Consider the following 12465-nt stretch of genomic DNA (forward strand, 5'->3'; position numbering starts at 1 on the left):
GACTTTAAAGTTAAATCCATCAGAAAGGATAAGGAAGGACACTATATAATAATTAAAGGGACAATACACCAAAAGATAAAACCATATGAAATATTTATGCACCCAACGACAGGGCTGCAAGATACATAAAACAAACTCTATCAGCATTGAAAAGTGCGATAGACAGCTCCACAATAATAGTAGGAGACTTCAACACACCACTTTCGGTGAAGGACAAGACATCCAGAAAGAAGCTCAATAAAGACACAGAAGATCTAAATGCCACATTCAACCAAATTGACCTCATAGACATATACAGAACATTCTGCTCAACAGCAACCAAGTATACTGTCTTTTCTAGTGCACATGGAACATTATCTAGAATAGACCCCATATTAGGTCATAAAGCAAGCCTTAGCAGAATCCAAAACATTGAAATATTACAAAGCATCCTCTCTGACCATAAGGCCATAAAAGTGGAAATCAAGAAGAGGAAAAGCAGGGAAAAGAAATCAAATACTGGGAAACTGAACAATACCCTGCTCAAAAAAGACTGGATTATAGAAGACAGTAAAGATGGAGTAAAGAAATTCAGAGAATCCAATGAGAATGAAAACACTTCCTTTCAGAACCTTTGGGACACAGCAAAAGCGATGCTCAGAGGTCAATTTATATCAATAATTGCACACACATTTAAAAAGGAGAAAGGGCCAAAATCGAAGAATTATCCCTACAACTTGAAAAAATAGAAAGAAAGCAACAAAAGAAACCCACAGGCACCAGAAGAAAACAAATAATAAAAATTAGAGCTAAGATGGCGGACTAGGTGGACGCTACCACGGATCCCTCTGGCAACAAAGACTTGGAAAAACAAGGGAGTCGATCACATACATAACAATCTACAAACTCTGAACAACAAGCACAAACTTAGAGATGGAAAACGAACAAATACGGGCAGACAGCGACTGTTTTCAGAACCAGGAGCCAGCGTACCAGGCAGGTGACCTTCGGAGCCTGATCTGGGGCAGAGCCCAGGGGGGCAGACGGCACAGAAGGGGGGCCCACCCCTTCCCCCCCGAACCCATCCCGGGAGGAAGTCTAGCTGGTTGGTGCAGGCGGCGTAGCAGCGCAGCCGGAGGGAGAAGCACCCGGGAGGCAGTGACTGATCTGCGAGTGGGGAGAACAGCGTCCCAGCTGGGGAGCCATCCCGCTGGGAGTTTGGCGGGAAGTGGGCGGGGAGCAAGCCGGGGGGGGGGTCAGCTATATTTCCCTAAAGTGACCCCAGGGCCGGGCCCACACGTTCGTGCGGGGGGACGCACACCCAGTCTGCGCGTGTGGCGCGGCACACCGGAGGGAGAAGTCCCCGGGAGGAAGTGAATGGTCTCGGAGCGGGGAAAGCAGCGTCGCAGCCGGGGTGCTGTTCTGCTGGGATTTGGGTGCGCATGCGCGGTGGGGCGTGAGCACGGGGTCCATTTTTATTACCCTGAATTGACCCAGGGAGCGGGCCCACCTGGCCGTGCAGGTGACGCCCACCCAGTTCTCGCGAGCAGTGCCATGCACCGGAGAGAGAAGTCCCCGGGAGGAAGTGACTGGTCTCGGAGCGGGGAAAGCAGCATCCCAGCCAGGGACCCGTACCGCCCGGATTTTGGCTGACGGGGGCGGAGCGTGAACGCGGTGTTCAGCTCTATATTCTGTGGTGCTACACTCCTAGCTCTCTGATCCCTCCCCCACCCTCCCCAGGCGGCCCCATTAACATCCAAATACCCGGAGCCAGGGGGAGAATTCAGATAGGGATCTGACTGCATTTTTTTTTTAGCTGATTACCTGGAAAATCTAGTTTCCCAGTGATGGCTCAGAGACAGCAGTCCATATCAAACCACATAAAGAAACAGACCATGACAGCTTCTCCAACCCCCCAAACAAAAGAATCAAAATCTTTCCCAAATGAAGATACAATCCTGGAATTATCAGATACAGAATATAAAAAACTAATTTACAGAATGCTTAAAGATATCACAAATGAAATTAGGATAAATGCAGAAAAAGCCAAGGAACACAATGATAAAACTGTTGAAGAACTCAAAAAGATTATTCAAGAACATAGTGGAAAAATTAATAAATTGCAAGAATCCATAGAGAGACAGCATGTAGAAATCCAAAAGATTAACAATAAAATTACAGAATTTGACAACGCAATAGAAAGTCAGAGGAGCAGACTCGAGCAATTAGAATGTAGACTGGGACTTCTGGAGGACCAGGGAAACAACACCAACATAGCTGAAAAAAAATCAGATAAAAGAATTAAAAAAAATGAAGAAACCCTAAGAATCATGTGGGACTCTATCAAGAAGGATAACCTGCGAGTGATTGGAGTCCCAGAACAGGGAGGGGGGACAGAAAACACAGAGAAAATAGTTGAAGATCTCCTGACAGAAAACTTCCCTGACATCATGAAAGACGAAAGGATATCTATCCAAGATGCTCATCGAACCCCATTTAAGATTGATCCAAAAAGAAAAACACCAAGACATATTATCATCAAACTTGCCAAAACCAAAGACAAACAGAAAATTTTAAAAGCAACCAGCGAGAAAAGAAAGGTTTCCTTCAAGGGAGAATCAATAAGAATAAGTTCAGACTACTCAGCAGAAACCATGCAGGCAAGAAGGGAATGGGACGACGTATACAGAGCACTGAACGAGAAAAACTGCCAACCAAGGATCATATATCCAGCAAAACTCTCTCAGAAATATGAAGGAGAAATTAAGATATTCACAGATAAACACAAGTTTAGAGAATTTGCAAAAACTAAACCAAGACTGCAAGAAATGCTAAAGGAGATTGTTTGGCCGGATGACCAATAATATCAGGTACCAGCACAATACAAGGTCACAAAACAGAATGTCCTGATATCAACACAACTCAAATAGGGAAAGCACAAAAACAAACAAATTAAGACTAATTCTAAAAAATAAATAAATAAACAAAATAATACACATAACAGGATATCATGGAAATCAATAGATAAATGATCACAATAATCAAAAAGAGGGAATAAATATAGGAGGCACTGAACTGCCAGATGGAGAGTGATACAAGGCGATATAGAAGGATACAAGTCAGGTTTTTACTTAGGAAAATGGGGGTAAATAATAAGGTAACCACAAAAAGGAATATCAATTCCATAACTCAAGAAAAAAGCCAAGAAAAACATAACGACTCAACAAACACAAAGTTAAACATTATGAAACTGAGGATCTCACAAGCTACTAAGAAAAACGTCTCAGCACAAAAAAGCATGTGGAAAAAGGAAATGGCCAACAACACACGTGAAAAGGCATCAGAATGACAGCACTAAAAACTTATTTATCTATAATTACGCTGAATGTAAATGGACTAAATGCACCAATAAAGAGACAGAGAGTCACGGACTGGATAAAGAAACACGATCCATCTATATGCTGCCTACAAGAGACACACCTTAGACTTAGAGACACAAACAAACTAAAACTCAAAGGATGGAAAAAAATATATCAAGCAAACAATAAGCAAAAAAGAAGAGGAGTAGCAATATTAATTTCTGAGAAAATAGACTTTAGACTTAAATCCGCCACAAAGGATAAAGAAGGACACTATATAATGATAAAAGGGACAATTGACCAGGAAGACATAACCATATTAAATATTTACGCACCCAATGACAGGGCTGCAAGACACATAAATCAAATTTTAACAGAATTGAAAAGTGAGATAGACACCTCCACAATTATAGTAGGAGACTTCAACACAGCACTTTCGGAGAAGGACAGGACATCCAGTAAGAAGCTCAATAGAGACACGGAAGACCTACTTACAACAATCAACCAACTTGACCTCATTGACTTATACAGAACTCTCCACCCAACTGCTGCAAAGTATACTTTTTTTTCTAGCGCACATGGAACATTCTCTAGAATAGACCACATATTAGGTCATAAAACAAACCTTTGCAGAGTCCAAAACATCGAAATATTACAAAGCATCTTCTCAGACCACAAGGCAATAAAACTAGAAATCAATAACAGAAAAACTAGGGAAAAGAAATCAAATACTTGGAAAATGAACAATACCCTCCTGAAAAAAGACTGGGTTATAGAAGACATCAAGGAGGGAATAAGGAAATTCATAGAATACAATGAGAATGAAAATACTTCCTATCAAAACCTCTGGGACACACCAAAAGCAGTGCTCAGAGGCCAATTTATATCGATAAATGCACACATACAAAAAGAAGAAAGAGCCAAAAGCAGAAAACTGTCCCTACAATTTGAACAAATAGAAAGTGAGCAACAAAAGAACGCATCAGGCACCAGACGAAAACAAATAATAAAAATTAGAGCTGAACTAAATGAATTAGAGAACAGAAAAACAATTGAAAGAATTAACAAAGCCAAAAGCTGGTTCTTTGAAAAAATTAACAAAATTGATAAACCTTTGGCTAGACTGACTAAAGAAATACAGAAAAGGAAACAAATAACCCGAATAAGAAATGAGAAGCACCACATCACAACAGAACCAAATGAAATTAAAAGAATCATTTCAGATTACTATGAAAAATTGTACTCTAACAAATTTGAAAACCTAGAAGAAATGGATGAATTCCTGGACAAACACTACCTACCTAAACTAACACATTCAGAAGTAGAACAACTAAATAGACCCATAACAAAAAAAGAGATTGAAACGGTAATCAAAAACCTCCCAACAAAAAAAACCCTGGCCCGGACGGCTTCACTGCAGAGTTCTACCAAACTTTCAGAGAAGAGTTAACACCACTACTTCTGAAGGTATTCCAAAGCATAGAAAATGACGGAATACTACCTAACTCATTCTATGAAGCCACCATCTCCCTGATACCCAAACCAGGTAAAGACATTACAAAAAAAGAAAACTATAGACCTATACCCCTCATGAACATAGATGCAAAAATCCTCAACAAAATTCTAGCCAATAGAATCCAACAACACATCAAAAAAATAATTCACCCTGATCAAGTGGGATTTATACCAGGTATGCAAGGCTGGTTTAATATCAGAAAAACCATTAATGTAATCCATCACATAAATAAAACAAAAGACAAAAACCACATGATCTTATCAATTGATGCAGAAAAGGCATTTGACAAAGTCCACCACCCATTTATGATAAAAACTCTTACCAAAATAGGAATTGAAGGAAAATTCCTCAACATAATAAAGGGCATCTATGCAAAGCCAACAGCCAATATCACTCTAAATGGAGAGAACCTGAAAGCACTTCCCTTGAGAACGGGAACCAGACAAGGATGCCCTTTATCACCGCTCTTATTCAACATTGTGCTTGAAGTCCTAGCCAGGGCAATTAGGCTAGACAAAGAAATAAAAAGTATCTGGATTGGCAAGGAGGAAGTAAAGTTATCACTATTTGCAGATGACATGATCTTATACACAGAAAACCCTAAGGAATCCTCCAGAAAACTACTGAAACTAATAGAAGAGTTTGGCACAGTCTCAGGTTATAAAATAAACATACAAAAATCACTTGGATTCCTCTACATCAACAAAAAGAACACCGAAGAGGAAATCACCAAATCAATACCATTCACAGTAGCCCCCAAGAAGATAAAATACTTAGAAATAAATCTTACCAGGGATGTAAAAGACCTATACAAAGAAAACTATAAAACTCTGCTACAAGAAATTCAAAAGGACATACGTAAGTGGAAAAACATACCCTGCTCATGGATAGGAAGACTTAACATAGTAAAAATGTCTATTCTACCAAAAGCCATTTATACATATAACGCACTTCCAATCCAAATACCAATGTCATACTTTAAGGGGATAGGGAAACAAACCACTAATTTCATATGGAAAGGAAAGAACCCCCAGATAAGCAAAACATTACTGAAAAAGAAGAAAGTGTGAGGCCTCACCCTACCTGATTTTAGAACCTATTATATAGCTACAGTAGTCAAAACAGCCTGGTACTGATACAACAACAGGCACATAGACCAATGGAACAGAATTGAGAACCCAGATATAAATCCATCCACGTATGAGCAGCTGATATTTGACAAAGGACCAGTGTCAGTCAATTGGGGAAATAATAGTCTTTTTAACAAATGGTGTTGGCATAACTGGATATCCATTTGCAAAAGAATGAAACAGGACCAATACCTCACACCATGCACAAAAACTAACTCCAAGTGGATCAAAGACCTAAACATAAAGACTAAGACGATAAAGATCATGGAAGAAAAAATAAGATCAACCCTAGGAGCCCTAATACAGGGCATAAACAGAATACAAAACATTACCAAAAATGATGAAGAGAAACCAGATAACTGGGAGCTCCTAAAAATCAAACACCTATTTTTTTTTTTATGCTCATCTAAAGACTTCACCAAAGAGTAAAAAGACCACCTACAGACTGGGAAAGAATATTCAGCTATGACATCTCAGACCAGTGCCTGATCTCTAAAATCTACATGATTCTGTCAAAACTCAACCACAAAAAGACAAACAACCCAATCAAGAAGTGGGCAAAGGATATGAACACACATGTCACTAAAGAAGATATTCAGGCAGCCAACAGATACATGAGAAAATGCTCCCGATCATTAGCCGTTAGAGAAATGCAAATTAAAACTACGATGAGATTCCATCTCACACCAACTAGACTGGCATTAATCCAAAAAACACAAAATAATAAATGTTGGAGAGGCTGCGGAGAGATTGGAACTCTCATACACTGCTGGTGGGATTGTAAAATGGTACAACCACTTTGGAAATCCATCTGGCATTATCTTAAACAGTTAGAAATAGAACTACCATACAATCCAGAAATCCCACTCCTCGGAATATACCCTAGAGATACAAGAGCCTTCACACAAACAGATATATGCACACCCATGTTTATTGCAGCTCTGTTTACAATAGCAAAAAGCTGGAAGCAAACAAGATGTCCGTCAACGGACGAATGGGTAAATAAATTGTGGTATATTCACACAATGGAATACTACGCATCGATAAAGAACAGTGACGAATCTCTGAAACATTTCATAACATGGAGGAATCTGGAAGGAATTATGCTGAGCGAAATGAGTCAGTTGCAAAAGGACAAATATTGTATAAGACCACTATTATAAGATCTTGAGAAATAAAAAAAAAACGGAGAAGAACACATACTTATGTGGTTACAAAGCGGGGAGGGAGGGAGAGGGCTTTTTATTGGTCAATCTGTAGATAAGAACTGCTTTGGGTGAAGGGAAACACAACACTCAATACAAGGAAGGTCAGCCTAATTGGACTGGATTAAAGCAAAGAGGTTTCTGGGATAAAATGAAAGCTTCAAAGGTCAGCGGAGCAGGGGCTGGGGTCAGGGGAACTTGGTTTGAGGGGACTTCTAAGTCAATGGGCAAAATAATTCTATTATGAAAACACTCTGCATCCCACTTTGAATTGTCGCGCCTGGGGTCCTAAATGCCAACAAGCGGCCATCTAAGATAACATCAATTGGTCTCAACCCACCTGGAGCAAAGGCAAAGGAAGAACACCAAGGTCACACGACAACTAAGAACCCAAGAGACAGAAAGGGCCACATGAACCAGAGACCTACATTATCCTGAGACCAGAAGAACTAGTTGGTGCCCGGCCACAATCGATGTCTGCCCTGTCAGGGAGCACAACAGACAACTCCTGAGGAAGCAGGAGACCAATGGGATACAGACCCCAAATTCTCATTAAAAGACCATACCTAATGGTGTGATTGTGACTAGAGGAATCCCAGAGACAATGCTCCCCAGAACTTCTGATGGCACAGGACAGGAACCATCCCCGAAGACAAATCATCAGGCATGAAAAGGACTGGTCAGTGCGGGGGGAGAGAGATGCTGATGAAGAGTGAGCTAATTAAATCAGGTGGACACGGGAGAGTGTGTTGGCAACTCTTGACTGGAGGGGGGATGGGAAGATAGAGAGAGAGGGAAGATGGCAAAATTGGCACAAAACGAGAGACTGAAAGGGCTGACTCAATAGGGGGAGAGCAAGTGGGAGAAGGGAGTAAGATGTATGTAAACCTACATGTGACAGACTGATTGGAATGGTAAATGTTCACTTGAAGCTTAATAAAAATTAAAAAAAAAAAAATTAGAGCTAAACTAAAAGAAATAGAAAACAGAAAAACAATTGAAAGAATTAACAAGACCAGAAGCTGGTTTTTTGAAAAAATCAACAAAATTGATAAACCACTGGCCAAACTGACAAAAGAAAAACAGGAGAGGAAGCAAATAACCTGAATAAGAAATGAGATGGGCGATATTACAAGAGACCCAACTGAAATTAAAAGAATCATATAACATTAGTATGAAAAAATATACTCAAACAAATTTGAAAACCTAGAGGAAATGGCTGAATTCCTAGAAACACACTACCTACCTAAACTAATACAAACAGAGATAGAACAACTAAATAGACCCATAACAAAAGAAGAGATTGAAAAGGCAATTAAAAAATTTCCAACAAAAAAAAGCCCTGGTCTGGACGGCTTCACCGCAGAGTTCTACAAAACTTTCAGAGAAGAGTTAACACCACTACTACTAAAGTTTTTTCAGAGCATAGAAAAGGACAGAATACGACCAAACTCATTCTATGAAGCCACTGTATCCCTGACACCAAAACCAGGTAAAGACATCAAAGAAAAGAAATTATAGACCTATATCCCTCATGAATGTAGATGCAAAAAAAATCCTCAACAAAATTCTAGCCAATAGAATTCAACAACATATCAAAAAATAATTCACCATGACCAAGTAGGATTCATAGCAGGTATGCAGGGATGGGTCAACGTTAGAAAAACAATTAATGTAATCTACCACATAAATAAAACAAAAGACAAAAATCACATGATTTTATCAATTGATGCAGAAAAGGCATTTGACAAAGTTCAACATCCATTCATGATAAAAACTCTCAGCAAAATAGTAATAGAAGGAAAATTCCTCAACATAATAAAGGGCATTGATACAAAGCCAACAGCCAACATCACCCTAAATGGAGAGAGCCCGAAAACATTCCCATTGAGATTGGGAACCAGACAAGGATGCCCTTTATCACCACTCTTATTCAACATTGTGCTGGAAGTCCTAGCCAGAGCAATTAGGCTAGATAAAGAAATAAAGGGCATCCAGATTGGCAAGGAAGAAGTAAAAGTATCTCTATTTGCAGATGACATGATCTTATACACAGAAAACCCTAAGGAATCCTCCAGAAAACTACTGAAACTAATAGAAGAGTTCAGCAGAGTATCGGGATACAAGATAAACATACAAAAAATCAGTTGGATTCCTCTACACCAACAAAAAGAACATCGAAGAGGAAATCACCAAATCAATGCCATTTACAGTAGCCCCGAAGGAGACAAACTACTTAGGAATAAATCTTACCAGAGATGTAAAAGACTAATACAAAGAAAACTACAGTACACTTCTGCAAGAAACCAAAACAGACTTACATAAGTGGAAGAACACACCTTGCTTGTGGATAGGAAGACTTAACATTATAAAAATGCCTATTCTACCAAAAGCGATCTATACATTTAATGCAATTCTGATTCAAATCCCAAGGACATTCTTTAATGAGATGGAGAAACAAATCACCAGCTTCATATCGAAGGGAAAGAGGCCTTGGACAAATAAGGCATTAGTGAAAAAGAAGAACAAAGTGGGAGGCCTTACTTTACCTGATTTTAGAACCTATTATACCGCCACAGTAGTCAAAACAGCCTGGTACTGGTACAACAACAGATACATGGACCAATGGAACAGAATTGAGAATCCAGACATAAATCCATCCACATATGAGCTGTTGATATTTGACAAAGGCCCCAAAACAGTTAAATGGGGAAAAGACAGTCTTTTTAACAAATGGTGCTGGCATAACTGGATATCCATCTGCAAAAAAGTGAAACAAGACCCATACCTCACTCCATGCACAAAAACTAACTCAAAATGGATCAAAGACCTAAATATAAAATCTGAAATGATAAAGATCATGGAATTAAAAATAGGGACAAATGTTAGGAGCCCTAATACATGGCATAAATAGTATACAAGGCATTATAAAGAATGCAGAAGAAAAACTAGATAACTGGGAGCTCCTAAAAATCAAACACCTATGCTCATCCAAAGACTTCACCAAAAGGGTAAAAAGACTACCTACAGACTGGGAAAAAGTTTTTAGCTATGACATTTCTGATCAGCGCCTTTTCTCTAAAATCTACATGATACTGCAAAAACTCAACTGCAAAAAGACAAATAACCCAATTAAAAAATGGGCAAAAGATATGAATAGACACTTCACTAAAGAAGACATTCAGGTAGCTAACAGATATATGAGGAAAAGTTCACGATCATTAGCCATTAGAGAAATGCAGATCAAAACTACAATGAGATTTTATCTCACTCCAACAAGGCTAGCATTAATCCAAAAAACACAAAATATTAAATGTTGGAGAGGCTGTGGAGAGATTGGAATACTTATACACTGCTGGTGGGAATGTAAAATGGTACAACCACTTTGGAAATCAATTTGGCACTCCCTTAAAAAGCTAGAAATAGAACTACCATATGATCCAGCAATCCCACTCCTTGGAATATATCCTAGATAAATACGAGCCTTTACACGAACAGATATATGCACACCCATGTTTACTGCAGCACTGTTTACAATAGCAAAAACATGGAAGCAACCAAGATGCCCGCCAACAAATGAATGGATAAACTACGGTATATTCACACAATGGAATACTATGCATTGATAAAGAACAGTGAGGAATCTGTGAAACATTTCATAACATGGAGGAAACTGGAAGGGATTATGCTGAGTGAAATTAGTCAGTTGCAAAAGGACAAATATTGTATAAGACCACTATTATAAGAACTTGAGAAATAGTTTAAGCTGAGAAGAAAACATTCTTTTGTGGTTATGAGAGGGGGGAGGGAGGGGGCATTCACTAATTAGTAGATAAGAACTACTTTAGGTGAAGGGAAAGACAACACACAATACAGGGGAGGTGAGCACAATTGGACTAAACCAAAAGCAAAGAAGTTTCCTGAATAAACTTAAAGCTTCAAAGGCCAGAGTAGCAGGGGCAGGGGTCTGGGGACCATGGTTTCAGGGAACATCTAAGTCAATTGGCATAATAAAATCTATTAACAAAACTTTCTGCAACCCACTTTGAAGAGTGGCGTCTGGGGTCTTAAACACTACCAAGCAGCCATCTAAGATGCATCAGTTGGTCTCAACCCACCTGGATCAAAGGAGAATGAAGAACACCAAGGACACAAGGTGATTATAAGCCCAAGAGACAGAAAGGGCCACTTGAACCAGAGACTACATCATCCTGAGACCAGAAGAACTAGATGGTGCCTGGCTACAACCAATGACTGCCTTGACAGGGAACACAACAGAGAACCCTTGAGGGAGCAGGAGAGCAGTGGGATGCAGACCCCAAATTCTCATAAGACCAGACTTAATGGTCTGACTGAGACTAGAAGGACCCTGGTGGTCATGGCTCCAAGACCTTCTGTTGGCCCAGGACAGGAACCATTTCCAAAGCCAACTCTTCAGATTTGAATTGGACTGGACGATATTTTGGAGAGGAAAGCTGGTGAGGAGTGAGCTTCTTAGATCAGGTGGACACTTGAGACTATGTTGACATCTCCTGCCTAGAGGGGAGATGAGAGGGTGGAGGGGATTAAAAGCTGGCGAAATGGACAGGAAAAGAGAGAGTGGAGGGAGAGAGCGGGCTGAGAGTAATTGGGAGTGTGTAGCAAGGTGTATATGGGTTTTTGTGTGAGAGACTGACTTGATTTGTAAGCTTGCACTTAAAGCACAATAAAAATTACATATATATATATATAAAACAGGAATACATAGATTAAGGAATAGATACCACAAACTCTTGGTGAACATATATTATGGATTGAATTGTATCCTCCAAAAAATGTATGTTGAGGTACTAATTCCTGGTATTTGCAAATGTGACCTTATTTGGAAATAGGTCATTGTAGATGTTATCAGTTAACGTGAGATCATGTCAGGGTAGGGTGGTCCTAATAGCATTGGAGTGGTGTTTTATAAAGGAGGTGAACAGGTACAGAGAAGGGGTAGAGACAGAAGAAGGACAGCCATGAGATTGAGGAGGCAGACACAAACCAAAGGTCACCGAGGATTACAGGGAGCCACCAGAAGCTAGGAGCAAGGCATGGAACAGTTTTCCTCTCAGAGCCCTCAGAAGGAATCAACATGGGTGATTACCTGATTTGGACTTCAAGCCATCAAAACTGTGAGAAAATAAATTTCACTTTGTGGTATTGTCTTATGGCAGACCTAGGAAAACAAGACAACAATCTTGCTTATGGAAAAAGACAATTGAATTCTAAAGTGTATTCTGTCAGCTGCAAGA

Source organism: Loxodonta africana, chromosome 18 (genome assembly GCF_030014295.1).
Source record: "Loxodonta africana isolate mLoxAfr1 chromosome 18, mLoxAfr1.hap2, whole genome shotgun sequence".
Lineage (NCBI taxonomy): Eukaryota > Metazoa > Chordata > Mammalia > Proboscidea > Elephantidae > Loxodonta > Loxodonta africana.